The sequence below is a fragment of the Lepisosteus platostomus genome, chromosome 9 (assembly GCF_059453375.1).
Source record: "Lepisosteus platostomus isolate fLepPlt1 chromosome 9, fLepPlt1.hap1, whole genome shotgun sequence".
NCBI classification, from domain to species: domain Eukaryota; kingdom Metazoa; phylum Chordata; class Actinopteri; order Semionotiformes; family Lepisosteidae; genus Lepisosteus; species Lepisosteus platostomus.
In genome coordinates, this window is record NC_142619.1 from 40,242,838 (window position 1) to 40,256,078 (window position 13,241).

The window sequence follows — 13,241 nt, forward strand, 5'->3', positions numbered from 1 at the left end:
ACTTCATACCTCGTCTCTTGTTTCGGATTGTTTGCCACCTGTGTTTGTCCTGGATTTCAACCTACCACTCCCTTCGACCACGATCTCGCCTCTCGACTTGGATTGTTTGTTGCCATGTCTACCGGTTACACCTGAGGCTGCACAGGATCCATATCTCCTCACTAGGGTATCCTTACACCTGGGCTATTTCCAGAGCAGCAACATCTTTTCTTATAACATGGTTACCAACATATAAATTAAATCCTATCCGTATGTTGTACAATTGTAACATGACTTCCCTTGTTAGACGATGAAAGTGAGAATTTTGAAATCATAGTAACAGCAGTGATTTGTACAATTCATCATGACAAAAAGAGGTTCCACAGTCAGCGGTTCTGGTTTAGAAGGAGATAGTAGAGTAAATGAAGAGATGGACAAGTTGAACACCTGTACCTCATATGATTTGTTGCTAATATGAAAGAGGAATAGGAGTGAACATCAAGGCATTGGGAGATCTAGGCTATAGAGAGGGAGAAGTCTTTGCTGAAATGAACAATGAAAGAAGGAATAAATGTCTATCTCAAGGAGTTTGGAGGAAAGGGCTGTGAAATTGGAGTGAGCTGGGAAAATAAGGATGCCCACTGAGCTCTTAGACACCAGGGAACAGACTTCTGGAGGTACAGTAGGACTTCCGAAAGGGAAGAATCTGGAACCAAAGGCACAGAAAATGTAAGGACTGAGCTGGATAGGTCACTGGGGACAGAGGTAGAATAGCAGTCAGAAGGGAGGACAGAATTTTGTTGTAAATTGAGGATGAAACATCAGATAGGCCTGGTGCCCTGAAGCTCATTGGGTTGTGGTTTTGATGGAGCATGAATCGTTTGAGCTGTAAATGTAAGGTGGTGGTTGGAGTTAAATGTCTGGTTGTGTTTAGTGCCAGGGGGAATGAGGTAGACAAAAGAGAAATGGTGGTAGGACACCTGCTAGCTGAGCTGAGGATAAAATGCTGGACAACCTGAGGCTGAGTAGAACTGAATCAAAGAAACTGAATCAAAATCGTGAAAGGGGAGGGCTTTGTTGTGTGTATGACTCTGGGGATAGAGGCAGAAGAAAGGAGAAATTAAATTACAGAGGGGTAAGCTGAGCTGAGGGTAGGACTTAGAACAGACCCAGTGCTGAGGAGATGGGACCAGGAGTAGCAAAGGCCGAAAGGAAGGACACCAGTGATAAAGGCACCAAAATTGTTGTTTTTGAGCTGTGTTGGATGCCGGGGATAAAAGTAGAAAAAAGAGCAAGTAAGTTGAAGGAAGGGATTAAACCTGGGGCCTAAGAATTGGTGGGTTGCTTCTTTAAAAGGTGTTGAATGAAACAAGAGGGAGTGATGACAACATGAATAAAAGAAGAAAGAGCTGACAAATGAATAGCTTAAACAGAGCTTCTAGATGTGGATATGAAGAATTATTAACAGAAGAGGGAACAGAAACAGAGCAGTCTCTCTGGAACAGTCTGTATTCATAAATGTTACATTCATCTCTATCATTTTCTGTAAGCCATGTTTCTTTGGTTCCATTTACATCATAATTGCCTCCAAATGTGGTAGCTTCTATCTCATGTCTTTTATTTCTAATACTTCTAACATTTAGGTACAGTATAAGCAATTCATCACTTAGTCCTTTTGGATTTTCTTTGGCTTCTTTCTCCTCCAATATAGTTTAAATGTTTCTGGATTTTTTTCCAGATCCTTGTGCCAAGACTACTGGTAGTCATCTCATTCAGATGTAAATCTGTCACATTCTAAAAAATGTGTACACGGCTGTAAATTCAAATAATATTTTTCATTAGGAAACATATGCATCTATGATGTGTCTGGATTCTCAGCAGTAGTTTGTAAAATACATAATTTTATATAATCTATGCACATAAGGTCAGGCTCCTAAGAATTAATTTATTTCTCATCAGTAGAGTAATCAAGCATTCCTCACCTCTTTTAGCGGGTGTGAGTTTCTGAAAACCCCTTTCACCTTCAGGCATGTCACATCTTCTTGTAATGTTTGTAGATTCAATTAACTTCAATTCAATTAATTTTTCTAAACATTAAATTAAAAATACTATGTCTAAAACATGTCAAATTCACAAAAGGAAAAAAATATGTTTCAGGCTTCAACAGATTCTGTTTCATTTTTAATAGGTCTTTTTAGGGAAGTTGTAAAAAATAAATTTGTGATGCATAATATCAAGAAAATATATATTGTTACTTTAACAAATTTAATCTAGAGCTTGTACATTTATGTGTATCAATTAGTTGATGGGCTTAAAATTCATAGCTTGGAAAGACTTACATGAAACTAAAAATGGCAATAGAAGTGTATAGGTGATAGAAAGTCCATACGTTCCACTTAATACAAAATAATGAAGACAAAAAAAACAGCTGTTACTTAATGATAAGAAATGGGGTGATAGATATGAGGTAATGTTATAGCTGTTCTAAGCTGATTTGTTTTCAGATTCTTAAGAAATTAGCATGATGCAAATGTATCTAGAATACAGGTGAATCTGAGCCTTATGCTAATGCTAGATATTGTTTATACACCGCAATATTATTATTTTTAAGGAACATAATACCTGGAACTTACATGTCAAATGTATTCTTTTTTTTAATTTCTTACTACTTACCACTGCTATCTCAGCAGTTGTAAAAGTGCATATGTTGCAAACTGCCATGTTTTAGCTTTGTACTTATCATACTGCTGAGGATGTGCTTTTGCAGGGCCTCGGATATTGCATTTTAATCTGTTTAGGTGTTGTGTTGTGTTGTTTACATGAATAGAATCTAGTAGAATGAGAAAATGATTGACCTCTTGAGAAATAGATCTCCCGCTGGCCCTCACACCACCGAGAAGGACACCTGCTCTGCCCCACAAACACAAAGCATGTGTGACAACATGTTGACTGTAATTCCCTGGTATAATTTTCCCAGTGATCTATATGTCTTTGATGAGGTGAGAAGAAGAAAGGCAGGCATGCTTCCATTTCAGTCTGACTACTTAGAAGGTAAATTTAGCTTGATTTATATGGAAAGTTCCAGGTAAATAAGCAATAGGATTTTTTTAAATTATTCAGATTGTAAAGCAATTAATCTTTCATATTTTTCTATTTTTGCTATTAAGATACACATCTTTATTAATACGCTTTTACTGATACAAAATATAACATTCTTGTCTTAGTGTCACGGTTTTATTTATGGAGATAATTTCTTAAAAGGAAGGTAGTAGGCTATCACTTTTTCAGGAAAACTATAGGCTGTTTCTCTTGCAAACACAAATCTAACACGAGAAGAAATATTTTCTTAGCCTGTCCCTAATTCAACTTAATAAAACCACATTCCTTAACTCCAACTACAATAAACCTTTTGTAGTTACAAAAGCTATCCATCCATCACATTATTATAAAGGATGGCCTATCATTAGGAATACAGTAGGTGTAGTGAACACTTAATCATTTTTTAACAATAAAACCCCTTCTTCTCCTGGTTTCTTTATAAACAAATTGCAGGTTTGTGTCAACTAGGGTTAACGTGCACGACAGCTGAAACTGTAGCCCTGAGAAGGTGATCACCATCACTGGGGAACAGCTATTGACACTGTATGTCTGAAAAATACATACAGTGCTGGTACAGGCAATATACGTAATTTAAACAGTCTGCATGAAATATCTGTTGTGTTGTGTATTTTACTTATTCTTGGACATGTAATGCCTGCAGTAGAGTAGTCTTGTGGACTCAAATGCTCTCCTCTGGGGATACACTAACACAGAATCTGAAAGAGTAATATACTATTACTATACAGTAGAAATAGGATTCAGTTGTGTTTACCCGGGCATTTACAGCAGCTGCCAGAAGAGAATGTCCTTCATTAGCACTGGTGGAAGAAAAAGTCCTAGAGTCAGCAAACATAATTACATTATGTGGGAGTCAGCAATCTCAGATCCCTATCACAACTGCTACAATAAATGATTAGACAACAACTGCCATGCTTGGTAGAGATCTTGCACAGAGCATTAAGAAACTGCAAATGACCCTTCCATCCATCCATTCATCTGTCCATTTTAGGCAAGCACTATATGTTTAGAGGGTCACAGTGAGACAGAACTTTATGACTGTAGTCATAACTGCACACACATATGTAAACCCATGTGTGTGCAGGCAGAACATCCATATAGAAGATACACCAGGAAATACAACACCCACAAAAAGCAAATAAGCTAAAAAATGCACTCCACCGTTTATGAAGAACATTTTAGACTAAATTACAGTGCATTTCTTAAAACTATGTGCAGTGTGGTGAAAAGGTAAGTACTGTATATCCTCTTAAGATTTTATTTATTAACATATTTAGGCAAGTTAAAACTAACCTCATTTGACAAGTAACACACAACAAATTCTACTTTGTCATTATTTAAAAATCAGCCAGCATTAAATATCTTTGTGTGAAAAAGTAAGTGCATTGATTTAGTTACTTGTGGCACTCACTTTAGCAGCAATAACTTGAATTAAACAGTAAATCAGAATCTAACATTGCTTGAGAGCGATTCTGGTCCACTCTTTCTTATAGAACTGCTTCAACTCTGTGATGTTTGTGGGCTTTCCTATATACAGAGCTCTCTTTAGGACCCTGCACAGCATCTCTATAGGGTTTACGTCTAAACTTTGACTCGGTCATCCAAAAACCTGAATTTCTTATTTCTGAGCCATTGTGTCATAAATTTGCTTGTGTGTTCTGGATCATTTTCCAGATGCTATTTGCAGTCGGGCATATGGTCTCACATTTTCCTCAAGAATACTCTTTTAAAGCAAAGCAGGCCCAAACCATCACCCTACAACCACAATGCTTGATGGTTGATATGAGGCTCCTCAGGTCAAAGTTTTAGTTTTCTCCAAACATGGATTATGACCAAAAAACGTTTGACTCATCTGTCCAGAGCACATTGCTCCAGACATGCTTCAAATGCTGTTTTAAGACACTGTGCACCAATGTTCTTCTCGGAGAGCTGGAGTTTTCTTTTGGCTATTCATCCTTGAAAGCCATTATGATTAAATCTTTTCCTGATGGTGGACTCATGAACGTTTACATTGACATTTACCATAGCAAAAGATACCTGTGGAATGCTGGATCCTAGAATCCTGGAAGTAACATAGGAGTTCTTTTAGACTTCTATGAGCTCCATACAGTTATATTTTGGAGAGAATTTGATAGGACAGTCCCTCTTGGATAAATTGCCAATGGTCTTGAATTTTTGTTCCATTTGTAGATTATCTTTCTTACCGTGGAATAATGGACTTCGTATTGTCACGCCCGACATCCCTCCCTAGAGGGCGCTCCACTGCTCCCATTATTGTCCTTGTGATTGTTAAGCTCCCCAGGTGTACCCTCTTAGCTTTTGTTATTTAAAGACTAGCTCCTCCAGTCCTCGGCGCTCATCATTAGGGTAAAGAGGCCCGCCTGGCACCAGGAAACCCTACGTCCGTCTCCTGAGGGCATAGGCCTCATCCCCGACACCTCCCGCTTCCTGAGCCCGGGGTCTGGAGGATCTCGCCCCGTCACCCTTGGACCTCCATGTTTCGTTCGTCTGTGTGCTCCCCTCTCCCGGGGATTTTAACTTTGTCGCGTTCCAGGATGGATTTCCAGTTGATGGACTTTCGGACCGTGTTTTGACCTGCCCTTGGACCCGTTTGGATTTGGATGCCGTTTTGTCTTCCTCGTACACTGTCTCACGGACTGTCACTATTCTGGTCTGGAGGATCTCGCCCGGTCACCCTTGGACCTCCATGTTTTGTCTGTCCCTGTAATCCCCCCTCCGGTGATTTTAACCTTGTCGCGTCCCAGGATGGATTCCTTGTTGATGGACTCTTGGACTGTGCCCTGACCTGCCTTTGGACCGGTTTGGATTTGGATGCCGTTTTGTCTTCCCCGTTCACTGTCTCACGGATTGTCACTATTATTTTGTGCACTATTAAACCCCTGTGTGTTCCCTTTTACCACGCCTCCTGTTTTCTCCAGCTCATCGCATAGGGGCTACCACAAGACCTGACACGGATCTTAGTCTGTGTTCGTGACACATATTGTTTGGAAATGGCTTTGAAATCCTTCCCAAATTAATAAACAGCAACAATTCTTCCTTTAAGACTGTGACTAGTTTCTTTTTCTCTAGGCATGATGTGTTACCACAAACCTACAGTAAGTATTTTGTCCTGAGTCTCAGACCAAACTGACAATGTTTTTATATACAGGTGGAATCACTTCCTCATGATCAATGATCATGTGTATACACCTGATTCTACAGTACATATCCTCTTAATTAAAGATGGCAGGACTTAGGGTGCAATTAGTTTTTTCCACAGAGATATTGAATGCTGAATGATTTTTTAAATAAATAATGACAAAGTAGAATTTGTTGTGTGTTACTTGTCAAATTAAGTTGGTTTTATCTAGGTAGGACTTGCTGAGGACCATCTGAAGGTCAAATTAATCTAAATATATTAAACCAGAAAATCAAAAGGGGGTGTACTTTTTTGCCATACTGCATTTCAAAATATTGTTATGTAAAGAACTGTAGTAACTTTGTTTCCAATGTCATCCATTGATTGAAAAATAAGTCAACTTCAAATTGAGAAACATCCAGAGTTAGCTTTATTTTTTTGTAAAGTGTTATTGAAACCAAACCTATATTTATATACAGATCATAAGAACGGTGTTAGCTTTAAATCAAGTGGCCACTTATTAAAAACAATTCTCATAATTGAGCTATAATTTGTAAATTTAAATTTTAAATTTTTATTTTATTTAAAATATACCACTGTGCCCATTGCTTTCTGGGATAGGCTCCCCGGCACCCATAAATTGTTTAGAAAATGGATAGATAAAATGTACCAGATCTTTATAACTGGACATCCCTTGTCATTTTTAATTCCCTATGCACAAGCATATGCATCTTTATTTACTCTGAGGTATCACAAGAATCTTTTTCTTTCTACTCCTGTTAGAAAAAAAGTAAGGAAGAAAATGGTATTACGCTTGAGATGCTAATGCTTGCTATTCCCTATTTACAGTGTCATAATATAAACCAGGATTGGATCAGTTATGTAAATTTTGCCATTGTTTGAAACTGACAAGATTCGCATTAAAATGTAAAGGGCAGTGTTAAAATTGATTTTCTTTTTGTAAGAATTAAAATAATTGAAATTTAAATTTCCTTTGCGGACCTACAGTATGTGGTTTCATGAGGTACTCTGTTGACTGCGCGTTATGATACAGTTCAGTAAAACTCAATGAAGCTGCAAAAGTAATTGAAACACTTTAAAACAAATCATCCAAAAGTACTTTGTTTATTAAAAGACGTCTGCATACTTGAAGTTTAGTGTCATCTGAGAAATATTTAAAGCTCAGCACAGGACAGCAATAAAATTTAATTATAAAGGCATAAGGTATTTTCACAATCAGCTAGGTCTGCCAAAATATGGAATATAAGTAATACAATAAAATAATATATAAATGAATATGCAAAAGTACAGCATTTATCTTGATTTCTTTTTCCTGAGGGAGCACTCACTTGAGTTTAGAAAAGTGGTTGGGATGGCAGTCTTCTGCAAAGAAGGCTTTGTTGTTGAGTTTAAAGGGCTGCTGAGTTGCTGAGGTTAAAGGGCTGCCAGCTCTGCTCTTAATTGGCATCCTTATCCTGTAGGGGGCTCCCAAGGCTCTATGATGGGGCACAGTTCAGGGTGCGGTTCTTTATTTAGGTCAATGAGTTCCTTGTCATAATAAACAGAAGAGCCCTTCAAGCACCACACAGGCTATCTGTTTGTAAAATTATTAAACAAATTATAAACATTTACACTGTTTATATTGGCAATAGACTCATTTTTAATGAATTAAACAGAACTATTGATTGTAACTTTGCAATAAAGGCAAATCTGTTCACAACAGTATTAATATACAGTATTATGTAAGTTGATTTTTGAGTTGTTCATCTGATAGTGTTAGCAGAAATTAACTGAAACATACTTGAAAGATATCCACCTAGTGAGTTAATTCAAAATGGGATAAAGAATTATGGTATTTAAGGATTTACCGTTCTGCCCTTTTCCATTCATTCATTTTATTGCTCCTATGAGTATTATATCATAATATATGGCTTCTATACTGTATAATATTTCTATTTTCAGTTTTGTGTTTTTAATGCTTCATATTAGATTTGCAAACAGAAAATAGGAGGCTAAAGAGGATTTTACCTTTTGATAATCCTACATAGTTAAACAATCTAAATAAAAGTCAAAACGTCATTCAGAATATATTTAAAAGTTTACAGAGGTAGCATTGAGTCTTATAGTTACAAATAAATTTTGGAAAATACACCAGGGTTATATTACAGAGTCAGGCAAATTGAAGTTAGCTAAATTACTAAATTAGCATTGCAGGTTAAACAGGGTCAAACTACTGGTAATGATTCACCTCTCTGTGCAGTAGTGAGCTGCACTGTGCTTGTTCAGGCCACAACAAACACAGATATGCTGAGTCTTTTGCTCCCAGGTTCAGCAGGCTTGAAACAACATATTGTTAAATGGATGAGGAGTAACCTTAGATGTGAAAATGAAGCGTGAACCCTGTCACTCATATTTATCAGGTCACCTTAAGTATAAACCTGGAGCAATTGAAATAACATATTGTTTTATGGCTACCACAGAGGTCACCCCTCTAATGGTAATTCTAAGAAAATCTCCAGCAAAAAAAGAAAAAAGAAAAAATACATCTGCTGTTTTGAAAGCACATTGTCTTTTTTATTACGAATATTTATAAATTTATAAGAACCCTAAATCATGTTATTCTTTAATTTTAAGTACCATTTTTGGTGACTGCCTTACAATAAAATACAGTGTGTTAGCAGCCATCAATAATTGATCAGTAAACAAGGTAACACATCCTGACCCCATGAAACATATCAATTACACACATTTAGGGTTTTGTGTTAAAGATATTAAATGGAACCTTCTCCTGAGTGTATTGTTATAGAATGGGATATATTAGAAATAAAGTAATGTTAAAACAATGTCATATTCTTCAGGGGATGTTCAGTAATCTGAAATACTGTATTCACAGTATTAAGTAATACTTACAGATCTAATGTGTTTATCTGGCCTCATATCGGCTGGAAAAACATGGGGGCCTCCCATGTCACAGCTTTCCACCACCAACAGTACACCTCTGTGCTTCCCCATAACACAAACAACCACAGGCACGGGAAACAGTCCAGCATTATACTACTGAAGTCAAGTACAGCTTTTCAGCACACATTCAGTCTATAACTGAAGTGAGGTTCAGAAATTTGTCAGACTGACACTAGAATAAAAAAAATGAGATCTTTGCTATTATAGCTTCTGGTGTGCAAACTCCAACCACCAAGTCACAATACTCACACTATAACTAAATATTCTAGATACCTATATTGGAATTAAGAAAGCTTTGCATTATGAATCAAATCATTTTCTCCCTTTAAAAGTGGCTTTTAAGCCTTCTTTTTTGCTATGGGGTCCTTAGTTTTCTCTTGCTTTCGCAGTTTCACTATTTTTTTAGTGTACTTTGTGGACCATTAAAAGGACACAATGTTCCATGACAAACATTCCATTGACATGGAGTAAAGCATGTCAAAGGTGTATTAATACCATGGCAAATGTAAGGTAAAGTCAAAGTAAAAATCAAAGTAAGCAACCTGCACCCGTTACGGGTATGAGTCAACCCGCACATCACTAGAACCCGCTGCATAACCTGCAAATATACATCCAATACAATGCACATTCAGGGCCCCTCTGGACGAATCCAAGTCACCCAGATGACATCATGTGTATTTCCAGCGACCTCATTTATTGTATCTCATGCAGAAAATTCACAGCCATTTACATTGTTGAGACAGGAAGGAGACTGGCAGACAATTTCAGGGAGCATGTCAGAGCTGTGGGGATGAAAGATCTCTCCAAACCAATAGTTGTTCATTTCACCTCTATCGCCCACAATCTTTTTGATTTCTCTGTCTGCATCCTCACAGAGGGGTTTAGTAACTCCTATTGCAGAAAGACATCTAAAATCAAAATTATCCTGTAACTTATATCACACTTCCCCCCTTATTTCAACAATAGATCCATCTCCTCCTAAATCCTCTCTATTAATTTGCAGATGGTGGCTTTGGACACTCATTCTCAACTCTTCCATGTTAATATCCTCCCTGCTCCCCACCCCTTTCTTAACTACTCAGTCTTTTATTCTCCATGAGAATTTATCTGCTACTTTCTCCTTTCTCACCTGAAGAAAGCTCCACCTCAGAAACATGTTTCTTTTCTTTACCTTTAGCATGGAATGAACCTTTACCTGTTCCTTTGTAGCCTATGTGTGCTGATGCAACTACCTGCCTGAACGTCTATTTACAGTATATATGTCTGGAGCAGCTAACTGTGAGTTCAAATACGCAAAAGCAGAATTTGAAATCTCTTTAACATGCCACTCCCCACATCCATTACCACAGCATTGTGAAATGGCAGGAGCTTTGTAATATGTCTGCAGTTGCCAATGCAATCACTTTATACCCACCAGAAACCTGAAAGGAAACCCTGGTTAGATACTGGATGTGAAACCGACGTTTGATAATATAGCTAGTGAATATTATGCAAAATCTCTTGATTGTCGGAAAATTGAAATGTTATTGGTTATAATAAATTATTTGGCGGCAAGCAATTAAAAGTATGTGATCAGCTTCAAAGATATGCATGGGTCATTAAATGTGAGATAATATAAGTTATATTAGAATACCATTTATTTCTTCTGTTTTTAGTTTTTGCAGGTGTGATGCATACAGTACAATGTGAAAAGTAGGTTAGTGCCACTGTTAAGAACATAATTTTATCAATAGTTGAATATTCTGGTTGAAAAGATTGTGAATATTATTTTTAGAGAGTGTCTTGAACTCTGTGCAACTTACTTTTTTAACTTTCCATTTACAATAATTGCAGAATTAATTCTGTGCTAAATAACATTAACAATGTTGTCTACCACTTTGTAGACAGGTGTAAAATTGTGTTATTGAATACCTTATGGAATTGAGCATTGCATGTTCACTGTAATCAAACATCTGTTCTTTATTTATATGCCACTGGTTCATACCAAATACTGTACCTAGTAGGAATCTGGCAGGAACACACTAGGCATTGATGCACAGATGTGCACTTAAGGTAACAGCTGCTTGAGAAAGTGTCTATAGTTACAAATACAGCACTTTTCTTATACTCAACAGCAGAGGTCTATTTTTACAAGTATTGTGTCATGACACTTCTTATCAGAATCTCTGTGATTTATATACTGACCCCAAAATTAGATTATTTTTGTGCCACTAACGTACAGTAAAATAAATAACAACGTTTAATGCACATTAACCACTTAATAATTATTTATCGAATGCTAATTTTGAAGGTCCACAGAGATTCCTATCACTTACATTGTTGAATAAAGGTGGACAAAAAATACCTGTACATTTACCCGTACAAAAAAAGAACATTAACAAATGTGGCCAAATGATATACAGTACAATAGCTTAGATGACTCTAGGTCAGAACACCGTTTTTATAGATTCAAAACCTTTTATTTATAAGTTTAACAGAATATTATAAATTCCTTTTTTGCTCAAACTGTTCCCTAACCAACATCATGATTAAAACAAAATGTTTATCTGCCTACCCATCACAAATTCCAATCCATTACTGCTGGATTTCTCTTGGGTAGATGCAAATTCTTCAGAAAACCACCATGAAGTGATATATCTTGTATTTATGACTGGCAGATGGGTTAAAACTCTACTTTAATCCAGTTGTGTCTTAAAGCTTATTTGCTCTGTTCTTCTATATCATTTGGTGGCATAATAATTATAAGTTTTCTTCTAAAACCTTATGGGAAAATAAATGATACCATGTTGTACTCCAGCACAAGACACCACTACAAACATTTTTTAACTATGAATTATAGCACATTTTTTAGCTTCTAATTAAATGCCTACTTCTTGTGTCTATGGACTGCAGGGATTATGGTAACTGAATTCCTCAATGGAGGACATAAAAAGTCAAGTTGTTCCATTAGAAAATTGATACCAGATTGTGATTACTCCTAAACCTTCATTTTTTGAAGAGTTTGTGCTATTAAAATTCACCTATCATATACTCCATGTGTACCATCTTTCAGGCTTCTCCTTTCAGAATAATCTCAGAAGGCTGTCCAGCCACAAAATGGCCTGCTCTACATTTTCACATTTCATTTCTCACGGTAGCATATTGCATAGTAGAGAATTGTAAGATCTAACAAGACAAAATAGGTTAGTAATTGTGGTAAAGGTAAAAGGGAAGGAAAATGTATCACTAGTAACATACTGTATACTTCAAATGATTTTCACTAGCAAGCTGTTTTTATGTATTCCACTTTTATAAGATTTTAGTGTTTTACATATGCATATCTATACAGAAACACAGTCCATTACTTAATTACATCTATAAAAGGTCAGTTCACCTCCGACAGTGATGGCTGCAATACAATACAACATTGATTCCGGTAGATGTTCCCATTTACACTATGTGTAAAGGTATGGACCACTCAGCCAACACCATCTGACACAGCTGTTTAACATGTACAATTCAGTTCCTTCTTGCGCCCTGAACGGTTCTTGTTGTTGTTATTTGCCAGGTCTGCTGTTGCCTTGATGGATGAACTAGTGGCACCTGCACCAACAACAGTGACACTTTTGAGGTAACTCATATCAACTTTCTTTCCCTTTGTATAATTCACTGATTAAATTACCTATGTTTCATTTAGAGACCTCAAGAATCACAGGACATATGATGTGCTTGGTCATTCCTTTCGAACATACGGTTTAACACTCTAATGTTTTGCTAGGGGGATGAATATGCGTAACATACAGTACAAGGTATAGTATGATGTAACATATACTGTACAGTATACATTTGCAAAAGGTGCTTTTACATAGCACTACAAATAGAAAGGCAAACAATAATATTGTAATGGTAATGGTTATCTATGGTAATGAATTATTTTAAAGAGCATGAAGTCACTATGAATTAAGGGATTGTATGCTAATTCATTCTTGCCTTTTCACAGTGCTGTGAGAAAGAACTGTCTGAAAAGACTTTGTATTCTATTTTTTGTTTGGATATACAAAATTAA